The sequence below is a fragment of the Lissotriton vulgaris genome, chromosome 11, assembly GCF_964263255.1.
Source record: "Lissotriton vulgaris chromosome 11, aLisVul1.2, whole genome shotgun sequence".
Taxonomy (NCBI): Eukaryota; Metazoa; Chordata; class Amphibia; order Caudata; family Salamandridae; genus Lissotriton; species Lissotriton vulgaris.
The window spans coordinates 1,490,451-1,511,505 of record NC_141699.1 but is presented as its reverse complement, the minus strand read 5'-3'; positions in this window follow the sequence as shown (position 1 = coordinate 1,511,505).

Here is a 21,055-nt window from a genome sequence, read left to right as displayed (position 1 = left end):
GCACCATTCACTGTCTCTTTACTTTTGGGAGTTGGACACGTTTGCGTTAAGCTAGTTGACACCGATGATGAGAACAGGGCTAACCTGGTGAGTACCAACCAGGAGCCCCTTTGGTGGTGCGCCCGTGAGGTGTCCTCTAGCTATTCACACATTTTTTCAAATGTCGTCTTTCTAGTGAATGTTTGTACTGTGTTGTCTAGTGTTAGACTTATCAGAGAGGGGCTACTTTTATTACTTTTTTGGCAAGTATCTTGAGCACGACACCTACTTCTACATTTAGGAGTGTGATTGGAATGATCTTTTGACAAATCCAAGTATGCCCATAGATTTATAAAAATTATTGCCTTTTGGACTAGGTTTTTGTGATTTGTGATTGAATGAGTGGAGGGCGACCTAGTCCTTAAAAATCCCTCTTAACTCCTAGTATTTGAACATCAAACCAGTATGGGCCAAAATACAGCGGACTGCCCCTGGAGGCTGCTGAAAACACACCTGTACATACGTGAGGAGCAAATTAGGAGACACAAGCCACAGCACAACAGAACAATGGACTAAAAGGCTGTAAAGGAAAGGGAACACAGAGGCAACTGAACAGGAGGAAAACAACAAAGGTGAAAGAAGAAGCACACATGTGAACTAAGCATAAGGGAAGAGCCAATACAACTAACAATTCAACGGCAAGCAAGGTGCACGAGTCCTCTTAGGTCTTCAACATAGGGTTCTGCCACCAGAGGATCTGGAACTTGATTTAGACCCCAGAAGTAAGTAGTTTAAAGGTCTGCAGGTAGAAGTCTAGTGCTGCAAATCCTCTAAGCTTCCATAGACCTGTCTTCTATCTTCTCCTCACCCCCCAACCACCATGAGCAGGTTGTGCAGTGTTTCTGTCCAAAACCTTAATCCTGACTCTGTCTAACAAATTCTGGGGAAAGTGCATTCATTGGGGGAGTTAGGAGTGGGGTAGACACACTAATCTAACTCCAATCTAACAAACATTGGAGAAACTGTATATATTTGGGTGGTCAGAGTCACCACATTCAAGTAATATAAGTACCCATTAAAAATTATTTACAAATCTATACTACTATTATAAAGAGAGAACTTGCACCTTTTGGCCAGGTAAACTCGGGAGCCACAGCGCCAATCTACACACCCGATACATCTATGAAAATGTCAGGGTGTGTAGATGGACATAGGCTATATAAATAAAAATAAAAAAGTAAATTAAAAAAATTAAGTTTGTAAACAAAGTAGTCCCCTCAAAGTAGCGCTGGCCGGGACCTAGCGCTGGCCGCTACGCGACGTGCGTGATGACGAAGGAGGAGGGCGGTGCAGTGAGGAGCGGCTGTGCAGTGAGGAGCGGCGGCACAGGTAAGGAAAGGGAAAGTGAGACTGTGTGATGCAGGGGGAGGCAAGAAGGAGGCAGCAGTAAATGAAAATGTCGGAGTGCGAGTGAGTCGGGTGGGAGGGGGGCGCGAGTGAGTCAGGGTGGGAGGGGGGCACGAGTGAGTCGGGCGGGAGCGGGGCGCGAGTGAGTCGGGGCGGGAGGGGGTCGGGGCGGGAGCGGGTGTACTGCCCCCAGCCCCTTTCTGCCCCAGGCAACGCTGGGGCGGGCTGCTAGTTAAATATAAAAATAAATATAATTGAAACATTGCAACAAACATGAAAAGTATTATTTTTTAGTATATCAAATCACAAAAAACATACAAACTAAGAAAAATGTTGTGATGTTGAATAATTATGTTCAAAGCCAAAAGAAATATAATTTTGTAAAATTGTACATGTTTATTTTTTGACTTATACATTAATAATTAAAAACAACCCACTCATTACCCTAATATATCTCACAACCCCTTAAAATGTACTCGAATATTTTAAAAATCTAAAAATAAATATGTTTTATATTAATTATTTATCATACAATTGATATAATTATAAAATGTGCATAATTAATACATTAATCAATTACTTATATATGATGATGCGTTTTAGTAACATTCTTTTCTGAATACAAAGCTCCATTCTGACACTGGATTTTAAAAATAATAAATAAAGTAATACTTATTACTATGACTATATTCATATATATATATATTTTTTTATATATATATATATATATATATATATGTATATATATATATACTATTGTGTATCTCTTTGATGTAAATCAATTAAACAAACAAATACCAATAAAAAGATAAAACAGAATTAATTAATGAATATTAATTATTAAGATTCTAACCACCAAATCTCTGATAACCCAACATCCCAAAACAATACACATTACTTTTCAAATTAAAATATATTTAACATTAATGTGTATAATAAAATTATTAAATATTGCAATAAATCTTACAAAATACCGTAATAAAAACAATATTAAACTAAACAATGTTAAACTTCGATATTACATTCAAACAGTAAAAAAATATACATACTTATATTTTGTATTCACAATAATTTGACCATGATATCATGGTCAGAAGATATTTTTGAGTTGTATTTAGGTGGAATACCCTTATCCATACACAAGAAGGCTTTCAGTAGAACATAAAACAAGACCTACCCATGTCACCGTGTCTTTTCTCAAGAGGTTGCTATACTCTAAGGGTGGAATAACAGCATTCCCCACAGATCTGTACTATAGTCTGAGAATTAGGCATATTATAGCAATTTTCATAACTTTTAGAATGGGCATTTGTTAAATACCTACTCTTACACAATACTGTCCCTTCCTCTTGTGACACCTCTAGTGATCGTTTTGAGGCATTTCCCCTAGTCACTACCATAGGTAACATCCACAAAGTCCTGACTCATCTACACTGTTTGGCAGAATGTGTCATAAAATCCTGTGAATGAGTATTACAATGGTATGGCCATTGTATACTACGCTAACCCTCTTCAGGAAGGATCTCAAGACCTAGCTCTTCAACTGACCTCCAGCGCCCAGATGGATCAGCAGTCTCCCCGCCGCCAGCGCCTCAAGACCCACACGGTGAGTAGAAGAGCTTTACAAACACCTGATTGGTTGATACTACCTTACAGTAGTATTTTAGATGTACGGAATTCTATGGTACAGTATTACATTGTACAATGGTATTTATAAAGCATTTTACATAGCCGTTGCTATGTCTAAAATGCTTCATGCGTGGTCCAACTACATTATGTAAGTAGCACCTCATATCTCAGATAAGATCACAAAGGGATCTGATTTATATCCGGTTTCGGGGCGCCCTTCAGAGTGTACGGGTGAAATGGAGAAACTTGTTTAGCATACATGGGGATATGTTGTGTGGTCTGGCTTATTGTTGCACATAATCATGGAGTGACATGTGGGGGACAGAAATTATGTGTCATCATATTATCTGTAGATAGACCAATAAATTGCCCATTTGTACAGATATTTTCTTTTTATTTCATTACATAAAAGATTACTCAAAAAAGAAAAACACAGATTAATATTATTATTGTTATGGTTATTTTTGGTGCAACGATCACTCACTCAGAATTTCCTGGCGTTATTGCGGATGCTGCTACCTTGAATGTCATAAGCAGAACTAACAAATAAGTACTCACTCAGGAGCAGCACAGCCAAGTTTTTTGCTTCCCCTTGAACTTAGTGTAGAGAAAAATAGTGTTCCAGATTACAGCACCCTGCCCTCAGAATGAGCTATCGTCCCACTTATTGTTTCTAAATGTAGGATTTTGAATAATTTGGAAAAGGTACTTTTAGAAAGTTACCTTTTCCTGCCTACGGCCTCTGGATGCTCAATTGCATGATACCAACTGTCACCTGGCAGTTAAATATCTTCCTTGATGAGGTGTGACTTTGCTCCCAGAGCTGAGACCTTGGCTTTAAATTTGGAGAGGTGCTGTGCTCCTCTGGCAGGATGACCATCTGGGCTGTGCCCAGGAACTTAATTGACTTCAGAGGGGTCTACCCTGTCATATGCAAATATTAGCGGACACTTGGGCAGACCCCACCCCCCAGACGAGGCAGGCTCCAACCCCAGTGGGAGCGGAGCTGCCCCAATAACTGGTTTTGAGTGACCAGAGAGATGGGGTTGCTCTTTTCCCTGGCCACACATCTGGGGTGGGCACACAAACTTTGCACAACAGGAAAAGGATTTCAACATCATGGAGTTAGGCAGCGAGAGGCATGGTGAGATTGTATTGTATGCAGCATGGCACACAGGAAGTGCTGCAAAAGTAGGCACGTTGCCCCTGAGAACTTTTACCCTATTGGTTAGGTAAGGGGTAAGGAATGAACCCCGGTGACAGGCTGGGGATTGATTGACTGGGGGTAAGGGGATGAAATGTTTTAGCACTCTATCCTTCATCTTGTTGTGTTTGCTATGTTTGCCCTAAGAGGCCAAGGTTATTCCCAAACATGGGTCCCTTGCTCGCTGTGCCACCGCATTTAAGCTAGCCCAGCTGATGAAGAGTGATACCTCGAAATCGGTCCAAGAATACTTGTTTCTGGTCAAGGGAGGACCTGGCCTGGCAGTTCGGACTGGACTGTTTCCACGAGGAGCACGGTCAAGACAGATTTGCATTGGCTAAGTCCAAAACTGGGGTGGCATAGTGAACAAAAGAATGGCGGATTAAACCCAGATCTCTTGACTGAGGGTGAGTGGTTGAAAAGTTTCAGCACTCCGTCCATCATCTTGTTGTGTTTGCTGTGTTTGCTCTAAGTGGCCAACGGTATGCCCAGATGTGGGTCCCTTGCTCACTGTGCCACTGGATTTAAGCTAGCCTGGCTGTTGAGAGGTGATACCCCGAAACCGGTCCCAGGATGCTTGTTTCCAGTCCAGGAAGGGCCTGTCCTGGCAGTTCGGGTTGGACTGTACCCATGAGAAGCAGGGTCAACATTTTCACATGGCTGGGTCCAAACTGGGGTGGCATAATGAACAAAAGAACAATGAATTAAACCCAGATCTTTTGACTGGGGGTGAGTGGTTGAAAAGTTTCAGCACTTCGTCCATCATCTTCTTGTGTTTGCTAAATGTGGCCCCAACAGTACCCTCGTCAGAACACTTTGTGCGCCTGTGGAAGAACAGAAGACTGGACCTGCTGTTTGTGATCTGAGAAGAGGTGGGCGCTTAACTCTTTTTGGAGCTTTTTGCATTTAGATTTTAAAAATTACAATTTGTTTCCTTTTTTGGATTGTTGTAGTTTTGGTGTCATTTTTTTTAATTCAAATTCTCTCCACTTTTCTTAATTAGTTTGCGATTTATCTTGCGCATTGTTTTGACTTTAGTCTATTTTGGTACTTCATAAATACTTTATACATTGCTTCTATGTTGAGCCTGTCTGCTCTGAGCCATAGCAACCAGGATGCTGAGCTCAGTTTATTTAGTGACTTCAACATTTCACCCTGACAAGGATTGTGATTATTACTTGAGGTGGCCACTAACTCCCTCAACTAATAACCTGATTTCATACAACAGGAAAACAAGGGAAAGAAGAAGAATCATGGGCCCGATTCACAGAGCTAACTTAAGACAAAATCCTAAACTTACTACTTTTGGTATTCACAGAAGTTAGGATTTTGTCTTAAGTTTGTCTTAAGACAGACTTAAGACAGACTTAAGTTAGGAATCTGTCTTAAGTCTGTCTTAAGTCTGTCTTAAGACAAAATCCTAACTTCTGTGAATACCAAAAGTAGTAAGTTTAGGATTTTGTCTTACGTTAGTTCTGTGAATCGGGCCCTAAGTGATTGCTGGAGAGCCAAGATACAGTATTATCCTTGTTCACTTCTCTTATAAATCACACTCAAGGCATCCAAAGCAGAAAACTCCAGTTTGTACCTTCTTATGTGGAACTTTTATACCAGGTTTAACGCCTAAATTCTGTGTTTAGCGGTCATTAGACTGTGCTTCTGGCTGTGCTTGAGTGTTACTGAAATAAACCTAGAGTCTCCTGAACTCAATGTTTTCTTGTGTATGATCCTCACTACAATACAAGGCTGCAATGAAGTCTTTGTGGCCTCTCTCCTGTGCGTTCAAGCCTGCTCCACTGTAGGCGATAACGGTACCATTTTGCATCTTTAACCCCTTCGATGCTGGTGACAAAGCCAGCTCGTCATGGGCGTTATCTGCGCTGCGCGCATGACGAGCTGGCTTTGTCACGTAACGCGGGTTTTTTCAAATTTCAGCGAGCAGCGGGAAAACCCGCTAGCGCGCATGCGGTTAAATGTTTAGTAGGTAACCTGCACTGCAGCTCCTCAACCATCTCATTTACTTAAAAAACCAGCATGATACCTTCACAGGCACTTTTCTGCTTAGGATGTAGAGGGTGCCTCAGTATCAGTATCTGAAAGGTTATATAGCTAGACTAGCTGGCCGGCTACTGGGGCTTCTCACTCCAGCCCTGGGAAAACAACACTCAGGAGAGATAAAATTGCAAAGAGAATGAGAAGGCCCTCAGGAACAGAACAGAGAGCACAGGAGGCAGGTAGAGGGGAGTGGCCCAAGAGAAAGTGTATTAAGATAAAGGCACAGTACACAGTTTTTTGTTTTTTTTAGAGTTTTATATAGCGCGAACTAGACCTGAGGCATCGGGTATCAGAGCGCTTTAAATAAGCACCAGTTTTGTTACAGATGGACACATTCATTTATGTTAGGCACGGGGGCCAGAAGTACGACATGATTTTGCATGCGCAAACAGGTTTGCGAACCAGTTTGCGAATGAAAAATCACTGTTGCCCATGTACAATTCCTAAATAGCGAGTCGCAATTTATTTGCGACTCGCTATTTAGGAATTGCAAGTCACAATTAGGAAGGAGAATTCCCTTCCTAATTGCATCCACAATGCTATGTCTGAATGATTTGTGACCGCAATTGTGACTGTCTCTAAAAATATTTTTTAAGGGCGGGCAGTGGTCCCAGTGGCCACGGCCTGCCCTTAAAAAATGAAATGAAAATGTTTCATATTTTTTTTTAATGCATCCCGTTTTCCTTTCAAGAAAATGGTCTGCATTAAAAAAAAAAGATGCTTTATTAAAAAGCAGTCCCAGACATGGTTGTCTGCTGAGCCCGGCAGGCCACCATCCCTGGGAGGGCTGGCATTCCCAATGGGCTCGCAAATTGTGAGACGCTCATTAATATTAATGAGCCTCGCAATTTGCGACCCCCTTGGGATCCGCAAAACAGTGTAATAACAATGTTATACATTTCATTTAGCGCCTCGCAATTTGTGACTCGCAATGAGTCGCAAAATGCAAGGCACTAAATGAAAGGGTCGTACATCAGCCCGGGGAGATTAAGTGATTTGCCCAGAATCACAGGATGCTGAGCATTGTTACCGAGACTCAAACCCGGTTCCCCAGCTTCGAAGTCGACCGCTCTAGCAATAATGCTACATCCTCTCCCCTTTGAATAAAGAAGGACAATGGGCAAAGAACTATTTTGCTTACCCCGATGTTCTCCTAATGTGCTCTGCTCCTTGAGTGTTGCAAACAGTGCTGCACCTGATCCAGGCATAGTCCACCCAATACTCATGCCAGCAGTTTGTGCAGGCCAGCTCACTCTGACCTGCAGCTTCTGGGCGTTCGATACACAAATGAGGAAAAGTGCGGTGGCATGTGTGCACTACGACTAAACACAATTTCAGTGAGAAGTGGAAGAAAGTAAAAATAATCCTTTTTTATATACAATCCTCACCCAATCTAGTAGTGTCATGCTTCATCATTGGGTTCACCATGACTCCTAAAGGTCAGGATGGGCTCCTCTGCGTTCCCCTGTGTGTGCTGTGCTACTGACCGGTGCCTGTCTGCTTACAGCAGCATCATATACATCTGATGTCTGCACCACCGAGCTGGTTGCAAAGAGCAGCTGATGAAAGGCGGAATTGCTGAAGTGGGACCAGGGAGTCATTGTGCCATGCGACTTTCCTAATCATGAGGGGGAAAAGGGAGAGAACAGTAGCGTCCGGTGTCCGGGCAAAGTGGCTGGGCAGGGGGTCACCATTGTTGAACTAAAACACTTGCCTCCTCTCCCGGTTACTTGTTTTACAATGCGAGAATCTTGCACAGTCTAGCATGAAAGACCTATATACTTTGCAAAGGCTTCATATAACAAGCATTAAAAATGCAATAGGTCTCGCCTTTTATTAAGTTAAAGCCATTTGCTTTGCTATACAATACCATTAGCAAAGCAAATAGCTTTAACTTAATCAAAGGCGAGACCTATTGTATTTTTAATGCTTGTTTAAAAAGCAGTCACAGACATGGTGGTCTGCTGACCCCAGCAGACCACCATCCCTGCGAGTGCTAACCATTCCCAATAGAGTCGCAAATTGCGACCAGCCTTATGAATATAAATGAGCCAGGTCATTTACGACCCCATTGGGAATCACAAACAGTGTCTGAGACACTGTTGTAAATTCCATTTTGCAAGTCACAAATTACGAGTCGCAATACAAAGCAATTTGTGAGTCAAAAAATGGAAGGGTCGTACATCTGGCCCTAAATGCCTACTGTATTGCTTTAAACTGGCCACGGCTGAGTTTAGCACTTTATAATATTTATAAAGTTAAAACCTAAAAAGGAAAACAAATTATGCAAAGAAACCAACAATGAGGGGTGCAGAATAGAAACCAGTAGGATAAAAGTGTTTTTTCAGCCTTTTGACGGCTGTGGAGGACCAATGTGAATCGTGTGCCTGGTGGTTATATGTTTTTAGAAGCAGCTTATGTTATTGTGCTCAAACATTAAGCCCTGAAACCCTAACCCACTCACGTCCTGTGTAAAACGATACCCCGAAACCGGTCCCCAGATCCTTGTTTCCTGTTCAGGGAGGACCTGGCCTGGCAGTTCGAGCTGGACTGTTCTCATTGGGCGCATGGTCAAGACTGATTTGCATATGGCTGGGTCCAACCTGGAATGTCATGGAGAGCAAAAAAGGAAAAGGATGAATTTAGGCCCAGATCTCTGCCCTGGGGGTAAGTGTTAGACATTGTTCAGCATTCTGTCCATCAATTGTTCTTTTTTGCACTTGTACAAACTGAAACATGCCACTAGACCTGTGCCCGGCAGGTCAAGTACCCCCTATACAACTGTCATATGACACCAGATACGTGCCCCGCCACATGACACCAGACCTGTGCTCTGCAGGAGATGTGCCTTTCTACAACTGCAACATGGCACCAGGCACGTTCCGTGCAGGGGATGGGGCACGTTGTAGAATTGCCTAGGGAGAGACCTAGAGTTTGCAGGAGACATGTCCCTATAAAACTTCCACATGACAACAGACCTGTGCCCTGCAAATGTGCCACTGTATAACTGCCATTCGCCACCAGACCCGTGGAATACAAGAGACGAGCCCCGTCATAGATCCGCTGCCAGTTGTGCCTGATGCCCCCGTGAAGCCTTTGCCCAGCTTATGTGGCAGACTTAGCACTTTATAACATAATTTTACTACCTCCGTATCTGCCCGGCTGCATGAGCACAAGGCTCCTTTCAATACACATAAAAGTATATGGGGAGTGGGCTTAGAAATGGCATGCCAGTCTCCCCGGGGCACCCCCTGTATTACAGCGGATTATGGCGGTGCACACCAGTCCGCTAGGACAGTTCACGCCTGTCGCAGCTCAGGTGCGAGAGAGAGAGGGGGCTATTTCCTGCCCTCTACGTGATATGGAGTGTGCAGCCTGGCATTGCGTAATGTCAGCCGTATGTTTAGCGCTATAAAAACAGTAAATGCATTCATACATGAACAGATGGTATCAACTAAAAGAGACAGGGAGTTGGTTTCTGTAGGTGGGGGCATGAGGAGACCAGAGGTTTAAAGCTAACATTTTTTTACTGCCCCCCACCACTCACACAAGGAGGAACAGAGAGCCCCGTCCGAGTGCTCTCTGCACGCAGCGCTATAGTCGGGCCCTTACCTCCATGAACAGGCAAGGGGCCATCGGTGCAGGGCGGGTTGTGCTTCATGGCAGGTGCGAGGAAAGGGGGCAGGGTCGGTCTCCGCTGCGTCTCTAGCCCTGGGCTCTGACCTCATCCAGCGCCGCTGCCGTCCGCAGTGCAGCCGCCTCCGGGGAGCAGTGGCCGGGGCATGGGGTAGGCTCAGAGTCTGGCGGCTCTGCCCGTCGCTGCCTCCTTCTGGCGATGCTGCATCGTGGGCCCGCGGGAGGACGAGATCTGCGCTCCGCGAGGGAGACATCCACTGGGAGGTGGGATGCACCCGGGAAGGAGGGATCTCGTTGGATCCTCCAAGAAAGGACGCGGCTCAAATATCGAGCAGTGAGCGAGCGGGACTCTATCTGGAGAGACGAGGATTCCTCCGGGAAGGGCGATCCACCCGGAGAAGGGAGATATAGCAGTGAAAAATAGATCTGGGGAGCTGGATCTAGCGGGGAATAAGGAGAGAGAAATGTATTGAATGCATAACCTCTTGGGGGCAGGAATCACCAAGTCTGAGTGAGGGAGGTCATCTGTAGAGGGAAAGATAGCAAGCAGCAGCCCCCTGCCTGGGAAACAAGCGCAATACAAAAAACTAGTATCACCTCCTTAAAGGGCGCGCCAGCCATGGTACGGGATGCCCGCGCATGCGCGGCATTTCTAACTTTCATTCTGAGAGCCCCGCCCCCGGTTCGAAATGCCGCGCATGCGCAGGCAGCCCCCACTCTACTAGGTCCGACAGCTCCTGTCATGAAGGAACATCAGCGGGGGAGAGGAGCCCGGTGAGTGGGGGTGAGGGTGGGGTGTACGCGCGTGTGTCTGTTTGAGTGTGTCTGTGCGTGCGTCTGTCTGTGCGTGTGTGTCTGTTTAAGGGGGGTGCGTGTGTGTATGCAGTGTGTGTATGGCTGTGTATGTGCGCATGCGTGAGTGTGGCTTTGTTTGCTGCATGGGAATATGAGGCACGGCGACGTGCGCGCTCACGAGGTACAATCTCGGCCAGAAAAAGCGCGTGGCACTTTGCTGTCCACATTCCCCCAAAAGTAACAACATAAGTTGTCTCGCCCTAGACAGCAAAAGCTTCGCTTTTGCTTTCGTCTAGGCGAGACCTAAAAATAAATGGTTACGGTGTTGCTATTGGGCACCAGGTCCAGCAGCGCAAAAAAACGGGAACACTAGATTTATATAATCTAGCATCTAACCCATCATTAGATCTGACAACATCAGATAAATCAAAATAGGGAAAACTAAAGCCAAGATGCTTCAAATTATCCGATCCAGTCTGAAGCCAGGGCTCCTTGTTCTAAAAGGAGAAAGTTGGAAATTGGGCAATAAGGGAAACAAATGAAAACTGAAAATCAAATAACAAATGCGGTTATATCTGCGGGTTGTACATGTGTGTGTTAATGTAGACACACTATATACAAATAATACAACTCAATTCAAACAGATATCAACAAGATAGACAACCCAGGTACACGCTAGTCACATAATTTAGAAGGCCTGGTGAGAAGCCAGCTGGCCTGTAAACTGAAAATACATCACAGTATCGCACATTTTTCTCTCACTATGGCCACCAAAAAATCTACTGCCTGAAATCATTAAATCATATCACCAACAGTGGCGGCTGCTTAGGATCTGAAGCGGTGGGGGGGGGGGGGGTGGTGAAGAGGGAGCTACAAACATAAGCACAGAGAAAGAAGAAGAAAAAAAAACCTTTACTTACCTGCCACTACTGTCGCCGCAGTGCTCCTCTTCTGATGGTTGACTCCAGGGCTGGTGCCACTGTGCAGGCTCCCAGATGCCAATCCTGACGCTGCTTTCATGCCGGGAATACTATCAACGTATCTCATATGACCCCACAAAAGAACTCCAGGGAGAGATTCACCAGGTTTTGCAGGAAGGCTTTGATAATGAGATTTTTGGCCCAAAGGAATTTGCCTATTCAGTCAAAGCACATCACAGGATCCCTGTAATATACTTCCTGCCTAAACATTACAAAGATCCTCAAAATCCACCTGGCTGACCGATAGTGTCCGGATGTGATTCGGCTTTGGAGCCTATTGCACAATATGTAGACATCTTTCTTAAACTGTTCCTCCAGGAAGTACCATCATACCTGAGAGATACCATGGATTTTATTTTAAAAAATTGACGGGCACCAATGCATGATGTATGATCATTGGCTGGTGACGTTCGATGTTGTTTCACTCTATACTCAAATTCCCCAGAACGATGGGCTAGAAGCAATGGAGAAATAACTGGAGGACAGCCCACGACCACATCAAGGGGCTGATTAGGATGGAGGATTTTCCGCATCCTCCGGGCCAGTGGAAGCCACCGCCGGCCTGGAGGATGCGGAAAATCCTCTGCGGACCCACCAAGACCCACCGCCACATTAGGATGGCTGGTGGGTCCTGGTTTCCGTCCGCAGCTTTTCGGCCACGGCTGGCTTACAACCGCGGCGGAAAAGCACTAATATGGTGACGGTGTCTCTCAGACACCGTCAGCCAGATTAGGATGTTCTCGGAAACATGCTTTTCTGCGGCGGCTTTTCCGCCGTGGAAAAGCATGTGTAACTTCACTGCGGGGGCCCGTTTCGGGCGCCCTAGGTGAAGTGGGGGTGTGGGGTGCACATGGGGGGTACCTATGGTACCCCCCTGCATTTGTATGCAGTAAGCGGCAGGCACCGCGCGGTGCCTGCCACTTTCTACATACAAATGAAATGCATGCATTTTTAACATTGCTGCGGGTGCAGCTTGAAGCCGCACCCGCCGCAATGTTAAAAATAGAGGATGTGACCGCCAGGGTGGCGGTCACATCCTAATTGCACAGGAGGGAACGCCGCATGCCAAGCGGAGGTTCCCTCCTGCTCTGGGGTCGTGGACGGACGCAAGTCCGTCCGCGATCCTAATGACCCCCTTAGTGCCCACTTCATTCATACTTAAACAGGCAGAATTGGCACTGAAAATAATTTTTTTACGTTCGAAAATGAGTTCTACATCCAAACCAAAGGGACTGCCATGGGGTATACATTCGCACCGGAAATGGCAGTATTATACATGGCACATCATCAACAATAATCCCCATTCAAACCTTATAATTCAACGCTTCAGATATTTCAATGATGTCTGGTGCCTGTGGAAGGGTACCGAAGAATAACTTGAGGTGTTTTACAACTGGCTAAACAATAGGTGCCCTGACATCCAATTCAGTATGTCCAAAAATAAGTCTACAATCACTTTTTGGGATGTGCAAGTACGGTAAGCAATGACACACTTTATACAACTTTATACCGAAAGCTAACAGATAAAAATAAATCCTTGCATTACAAGAGTTTTCGCCCGAGAAATTTAGGGGATAATTTGCCGTATGGTCAATTTCTCTGCATATGCAGGAACTGCACAAGAAAAGAGGAGTATTTCCTGCATGCAGAAGTGTTGCAAAAGAAACTCAAACAAAGAGGGTATCCATGCAAACATTTTAAGAATTCAATGAAAAGAGCTTGGTTCACACCCTGGGATACTCTGCTTGTTAAGAAACAGAAGGAACCCAGTATGAAACTGGTGTGTGTGTCAACATTTTGTCCCCACATGACACAGATTAAAAAAATCATACGGAACAACTGGAACTTGATAAAGAAATCTGAATGAAGCTTTGATTTGCCAATGTTCACAATGGGGAAATGTCCAAGTGTTTGATCCCAAATAGTTTGAGCAAGTTTGGCTAAGTCAAAAAAGTGCAGTGATTTGCTGACAATATGAAATATGAAGCCAATTCAAGGCCACCACAAATGTGGAACATGCAGTGTCTACAGTCAGACACTAGAAGGATGCTCGTTTTCGGATGGAAAGATTACCTGGACGCACAAAGAAGTTTACATTGTAAAACCAAAAATGTGGTTTTTGCCATAATTTGCCCGTGTGAAAAGATCTACATTGACAAGACGATCCAAGAAGTAAGACAAATAATCATTCAGCATAAATCACACATAAAAACGAATACATTAACAGCACAAATAGTTTCCCATTTCAAACAAATGAGACACACAGAAAAAGAATTCCACTGGACAGTGTTACTTGCTATTCAAGCTGACCCTTGAGGCGGTGATATAGACAATAGTTTAGCAAGAAAAGAAGCATATCTAATCATTACATTTAATACAGTCTTGAGAGGTTTGAATGAAATGTCTGAAACAGACAGTAACCATCTCCAATTCACGTTGAGCCTTCAGTACCTGTAGAGTCCAAAATAGGAGATCGCTTTAACACCCAAAAGTCAGACTACTTCTCAGTGGGAGATCGCCTATACAACGAAACTATTACAACGCATACCATTACATTGCATGTCGTTGCAACGCAAAAGGCGTGAAGCAGTGGGTAGAAGGTGTTGGATTTAACTCCAACACCTTCCATACTGTTTCACACACTGGAGCTGGAATAGAAAATGTATCTATTCCAACTTCCAGCGCCCCCGATAGAGAGTCGGAGTAAAAGTTTGCGTTGCAACGGCATGCAATGTAATGGCATGGGTTGTAACGTCACCTATTCCTTCTCAGTAAATAGTCTATGTCCAGGTCTGTGAGTTCCGACACACCACAAAAGATACTTGGTTGCCAAGTTATGCAAACTGAGTGCCCAATATCGCAAATAAAAACTCTTATGCTCTATGTAGTAAAATGAAGTATGAATACAGCCTTGAGTTTCTACCTGTCGGTATTGCCAGTAGCTCAAGGATAAATAAATGCCACTAACCTTGTCCTGGTGACCAGCGGAGACGATGTCTGAAGAAATGCCCCCCAGTTCCTCCCAGGCACGATCCCCAACAAAGGAGGCTTGAAACCCTCTGCGTGAATTCGTGTCCAGGGGAAAAGGGAAGTGGACAAAATAATAAACTAGCTGTGGATCCCTCAAGGTCTGGTCAAAATATCTGCTAGGTACCAGGAAGGACGTCCATTCTGCAGAAGGGGAATCAATCAATCAATCAATCATCGCATTTATATAGCGCACTACTTACCCAGAGGGTCTCAAGGCGCTGGGGGGGGGGGGTCGGGGGGGGGAATCTGCTACTGCTCGAACAACCAGGTCTTGAGTTGCTTCCTGAAGGCGGGGTGGTCCTGGGTCAGGCGGAGGTGGGTGGGGAGGGAGTTCCATGTCTTGGCGGCGAGGTAGGAGAAGGACCGTCCCCTTGTGGTGGCTCTACGGATGCGGGGGACGGCGGCGAGGGCGAGGCTGGTCGATCGAAGCTGGCGTTTGGGAGCGTAGAAGTTGAGGCGGCTGTTGAGGTATCCTGGGCCTTGGCTGTGTAGGGCTTTGTGTGCGTGGGTGAGGAGTCGGAAGGTGATTCTCTTGTTGACCGGGAGCCAGTGCAGATCTCTCAGGTGTCCGGAGATGTGGCTGCGACGGGGGATGTCCAGGATGAGTCGTGCTGAGGCGTTCTGGATCCGCTGGAGTCTCTTCTGGAGTTTGGCGGTGGTTACGGCGTAGAGGGTGTTGCCGTAGTCCAGACGGCTGGTGACGAGGGCCTGGGTGACCGTCTTCCTGGTCTCGGTGGGGATCCACCGGAAGATCTTACGAAGCATGCGCACGATGTTGAAGCACGACGAGGAGACGGCGTTGACTTGTCTGGTCATGGAGAGGGAGGAGTCCAGGATGAAGCCCAGGTTGCGTGCGTGGTCTGTTGGTTTGGGTGCGTTGCCTAGGGCGGGGGGCCACCAGGAGTCGTCCCAAGCGGCGGGTGAGGATCCCAGGATGAGGACTTCCGTCTTATCTGAGTTCAGTTTCAGGCGGCTGTTCTTCATCCATTCGGCTACCTCTTTCATCACTTCGTGAAGGTTGGCTCTGGCAGTGGTGGGGTCGTTGGTAAGGGAAAGGATCAGCTGGGTGTCGTCGGCGTAGGAGATGATGTTGACGTTGTGCTGGCGTGCGATGTCTGCGAGGGGGCTCATGTAGATGTTGAAGAGGGTTGGACTGAGCGAGGAGCCTTGAGGGACGCCGCAGATGACTTCGGTGGCTTCTGATCTGAACGGAGGGAGGCAGACTCTCTGTGTCCTTCCGGCGAGGAAGGAGATGATCCACTCCAGTGCCTTCTCCTGGACTCCGACGTTGCTGAGGCGTTGTACTAGGGTACGATGGCAGACAGTGTCGAAGGCCGCGGAGAGGTCGAGGAGGATGAGGGCCGCTGTTTCTCCGTTGTCGAGCAGCGCTCGGATGTCATCGGTGACTGCGATCAGGGCGGTCTCGGTGCTGTGGTTGGCCCGGAAGCCAGACTGCGAGGGGTCGAGGGATCCGTTCGTCTCGAGGAAGGCGGCCAGCTGCTTGTTGACGGTCTTCTCGATGACTTTTGCAGGAAACGGGAGCAGCGAGATGGGGCGGTAGTTTTTGAGGTCGGTAGGGTCAGCCGATGGCTTCTTGAGTAGAGCGCTGAGTTCGGCGTGGTTCCAGCTCTCCGGGAAGGTAGCAGTGTCGAAGGAGGTGTTGATGATGTCCCGCAGGTGGGGTGCGATGATAGCGTCGGCCTTGTTGAAGACGTGGTGAGGGCAGGGGTCGGTCGGAGATCCGGAGTGGATGGAGTTCATCGTGCCGACGGTGTCTTCGGTGCTGATCGGAGTCCAGGCGCGGAGGGTAGTGGTGGGGGGCGGTGGTTCGGTCGTGGTGATCGTCGGTTGAGTGCTGAAGCTGTTGTGTATGTCCGCGATCTTGTTGTGGAAGTAGGAGGCGAGGGACTTGCAGAGGTCTTGCGCAGGGGTGATGTCGTTGTTTCCGGCGTTGGGGTTGGAGAGCTCTTTGACGATGTTGAAGAGTTCCTTGCTGTTGTGGGCGTTGTTATCCAGTCGTTCCTTGAATGCAGTTTTCTTGGTGGCGCGGATGAGTTGGTGGTGTTTTCGGGTGGCGAGCTTGAGGGCAGTCATGTTGTCCGGTGTTGGGTCTCTGCGCCAGGTTCTCTCGAGGGCTCGGCAGTTCTTCTTGGAGCTCTTGAGTTCGTTGGTGAACCATGGGGCTTTCTTGCTACCGGGTCTGCTGGGCGGGGTCCTCAGGGGGGCGAGCTCGTCTGCGCAGTCGCTGATCCACTTCGTGAGGTTGGTGGCCGCCTGGCTAGGGTTCGTTGTGCTGGTGGGAGGGTTCATGCTCAGGGAGGACGCGAGCTGGTCGGCTGTGACCTTGTTCCAGTTCCTGCGTGCAGCCTGTTGCTGGTGGTGGTGGATCGTGGTCCTTGCGAAGCTGAAGTGGACGCAGCTGTGGTCCGTCCAGTGGAGTCCGGTGGCGTGGCTGAAGGCGATGTCCTTGCTGGATGAGAAGACGGGGTCGAGTGTGTGTCCGGCGTAGTGGGTGGGGGTGGTCACCAGTTGCTTGAGTCCCAGGTTGGCGAGGTTGTCCAGCAGGGTGGTGGTGTTGCGGTCGTTGTTGTTCTCCAGGTGGACGTTGAGGTCCCCTAGGAGAATGTAGTCAGCGGAGCAGAGGGCGTGTGGGCTGATGAAGTTGGCGATGTCTTCGCTGAATTGTGTGCGTTGTCCAGGGGGTCTGTAGATGAGGGTGCCTCTGAGCGTGGTCTTGGGGTTGATGTGGACTTGGAAGTGCAGGTGCGCGGCGGTTGCGAGAGTGTCATCGGTGTTGGTCGTGATGCGGATGGTGTTCCTGTGGACGATGGCGATGCCTCCTCCGGTGTGGTTGATGCGGTCCCTTCGGATGATCTTGTAGCCGTCTGGGATGGCGATGGCGATGTCAGGCGCTGAGGAGGCGTTCATCCATGTTTCCGTGAAGAAGGCGACGTCTGGGGCTGTGGTGTCGAGCAGGTTCCAGATCTCGATGGCGTGCCTGTGGACAGAGCGGGTGTTGAGCAGGATGCATTTCAGGTGGCTGCTGCTGTTGCTCGCCTTGGTTGGTGTAGGTGTAGTGCCGGTCCGGAGGCAGGTGAACTTGCAGGAGTTGCAGCAGAAGGGTCCGTGGGTGCGTCTCGGGGTGGCTCGGTAGCAGCCCGGGACTCTGCCGGCGTTGAGTGCGTTGAGGTGGCGGCGTCGTACGTCCGGCGAGTTGGCTGGGGTCTGCGGGGGCCAGGGGTCCTGGCGCTGGGCGCGGTCCAGGCGCGGACGGGCGCAGACGGGCTTACCTTTGGCGCGCCTTCGGCGCGCTTAGGGCGCGCCCGCTGCGCGTCAACGCTGCGCGTTTGCCACTCTGCCATATGAGGAGAGTGGGGGAGCGGAGCGAGGGAGGAGCCGCTGGGAGGCGGGAGCGGGGCTGGCGAATGGGAAGGCTCTCAGGTGTAAGAGGGCGGGGCCGCAGGGGGGCAGCGGCGGGGAGCGGGGAGGTGGCGGGAAACGCGGCGGGGTCACAGCAAGGGAGAACAGCGGCCAACAGTTACAGGGCAAGAAGGCACAGAAGGGCAACAGAGGATACAGCGATGAACAGGGGGACACAAAGCAGAAAACAAGGAGACAGGTCACGGAGCGGGCACCAGGGGAGAGACAGCAGTCAGCAGGAGAGGCGGCGCAGCGCTCCGGAGGCTGAGACCACACCAGAGGTCAGGAGCTCAGCTGCGGGCAGCGGCGGGATCGGGCAGCCTGGGCACATCCACAGGGAGTGTGCGCGGTGCGAGGTGGTGTGACCGGCCCAGAGGGAAGACAAGGTAGAAGATATAACACCCATTCTCTTATGAATAGCGATAGCTAAATGCAAGATGTCTTTTTCTCTCCTTACCAGGATTCTTACAGCTAGACAAGGTGAATCTTCCCTTTTCTTAAAACAAAAATTAACAAACAAAATATAGTCCAATCCAAATGATTCTTTTGTTGGTGCATGCAAAACAAACGCAGTCTGCAACTGTCGCTGTAATACGTGAAGAATCACAACGTCACCCTAGGATGAATATACACATGAGGACTGCAAGCGTTGTTAAAAAGGCACAACGCTAATTCAATTGTACTGTTCCTCTGGTGACAAAACGGGTGTTGCAGGACGAATCGGAGCCACAGTGTTCACTGCAAGGTGACTGACGAAAATAGGACAAGCGGCTAAAGTTCATAGGCTGAATAACTGAAGGTAAGGCCACTTCTCCTCAACACTGCTGGAAACGTTATAGCACCGAACGCATCTTTAGACTATGTCGCGTGCGGTGGCAATAACCTTCCTCACCCGCAGAATGCAATGCAAATGCGAAACAACGTGTTTAAACTGCACCGCTGCTTTTCTGTACAGAAAACACACAAGGACACAAGACGGACGCGGAGGAGGCGATCCCGCGCTCCTTCCGCTAAAGTACCTGAAGCAAGTCCCAAAACAGCACGGAATCCAGGAAAGCATCCAGGACAGCAACGGCTGCAATCTTCAAGCTGAAATCCGGCGGGGAACACCATCTGCCATTCCCAAAGAAAACAAGATTGATTGACAAGCACCTTCTCATCGTGAAGGAGGTGCTTTAGTAAGTTCCGCCCTGGGCCACATGAGTCTTGTCCCTTAGCATGCTGGTAGCTGTAGTTTTCCAGGTGATTACCCTTGTATCATGTCGACCAGGGAAACAGCGGCATCTACGAGAATGGTATGGCTGTAGCCCCCTCATCAACATGATCGCTACAGAACCCCCTCTCAAAGACAGCCGACCCGGCGGTCGTCCAGGTCTACCCGGATGCAACGCATGGAATCGATCCACCAGCTCAGGACAATTCAAGTTGTCCACAGGCTCCCATGTCCTTTCCTCGGGTCCATAGCCCTTCCAATCCACCAGATACTGAACCCTGCCTCTAACCATTCGGGAGTCAAGGATCTTCTGCACCTCATATTCCTCCTGACCATCTACCTCAACAGGAAGGGGTTTTTCGGGAAGTCTCATACTGGGAGGACATGGCCGGAGCAGGGAAACATGGAATACAGGATGGATCTGCCACAAACCAGGAAGGGAGAGCTTCAGAGCCACAGGGTTAATGACCTCAACTACACTGTACGGACCCACATATTTTGTTTCAGTTTGGAGACCCCTTTTAGATGGAGATGTTTTGTGGAGAGCCATACTTTATACCCCGATTCAGAAAAAGGGGTGGTGATGAACAGAGTGTCTGAATTAAGCAGACCACTCTTACCCAGTCTAAAGATCAGGGCTTGATCCATCACCGTTATTTATCTCACTGCACCATCCCAGCTCAGAACCTGGCTATATGCAAATCAGTCTGTCCCTGGCCCAGTGCATCATGGGAACAGGGCAGACTAAACTACCAAGCCAATTCTTCACCAGAAAGGAGACAAGCTACCGGGGACCGGTTTCTGGCATTTCAGCCTTCTTCGGCCCGGCTTGCTTGAATCCTGATGGTGCAGTGAGAAAGGGACTCATGTCTGAGTATACCCTGCCACACCTATAGTGGCCAAAAACGATTCAGAAAAAGGGGTGGTGATGAACAGAGTGTCTGAATTAAGCAGACCACTCTTACCCAGTCTAAAGATCAGGGCTTGATCCATCACCGTTATTTATCTCACTGCACCATCCCAGCTCAGAACCTGGCTATATGCAAATCAGTCTGTCCCTGGCCCAGTGCATCATGGGAACAGGGCAGACTGAACTACCAAGCCAATTCTTCACCAGAAAGGAGACAAGCTACCGGGGACCGGTTTCTGGCATTTCAGCCTTCTTCGGCCCAGCTTGCTTGAATCCTGATGGTGCAGTGAGAAAGGGACTCATGTCTGAGTATACCCTGCCACACCTATAGTGGCCAAAAACGATTCAGAAAAAGGGGTGGTGATGAACAGAGTGTCTGAATTAAGCAGACCACTCTTACCCAGTCTAAAGATCAGGGCTTGATCCATCACCATTATTTATCTCACTGCACCATCCCAGCTCAGAACCTGGCTATATGCAAATCAGTCTGTCCCTGGCCCAGTGCATCATGGGAACAGGGCAGACTAAACTACCAAGCCAATTCTTCACCAGAAAGGAGACAAGCTACCGGGGACCGGTTTCTGGCATTTCAGCCTTCTTCGGCCCGGCTTGCTTGAATCCTGATGGTGCAGTGAGAAAGGGACTCATGTCTGAGTATACCCTGCCACACCTATAGTGGCCAAAAACGATTCAGAAAAAGGGGTGGTGATGAACAGAGTGTCTGAATTAAGCAGACCACTCTTACCCAGTCTAAAGATCAGGGCTTGATCCATCACCGTTATTTATCTCACTGCACC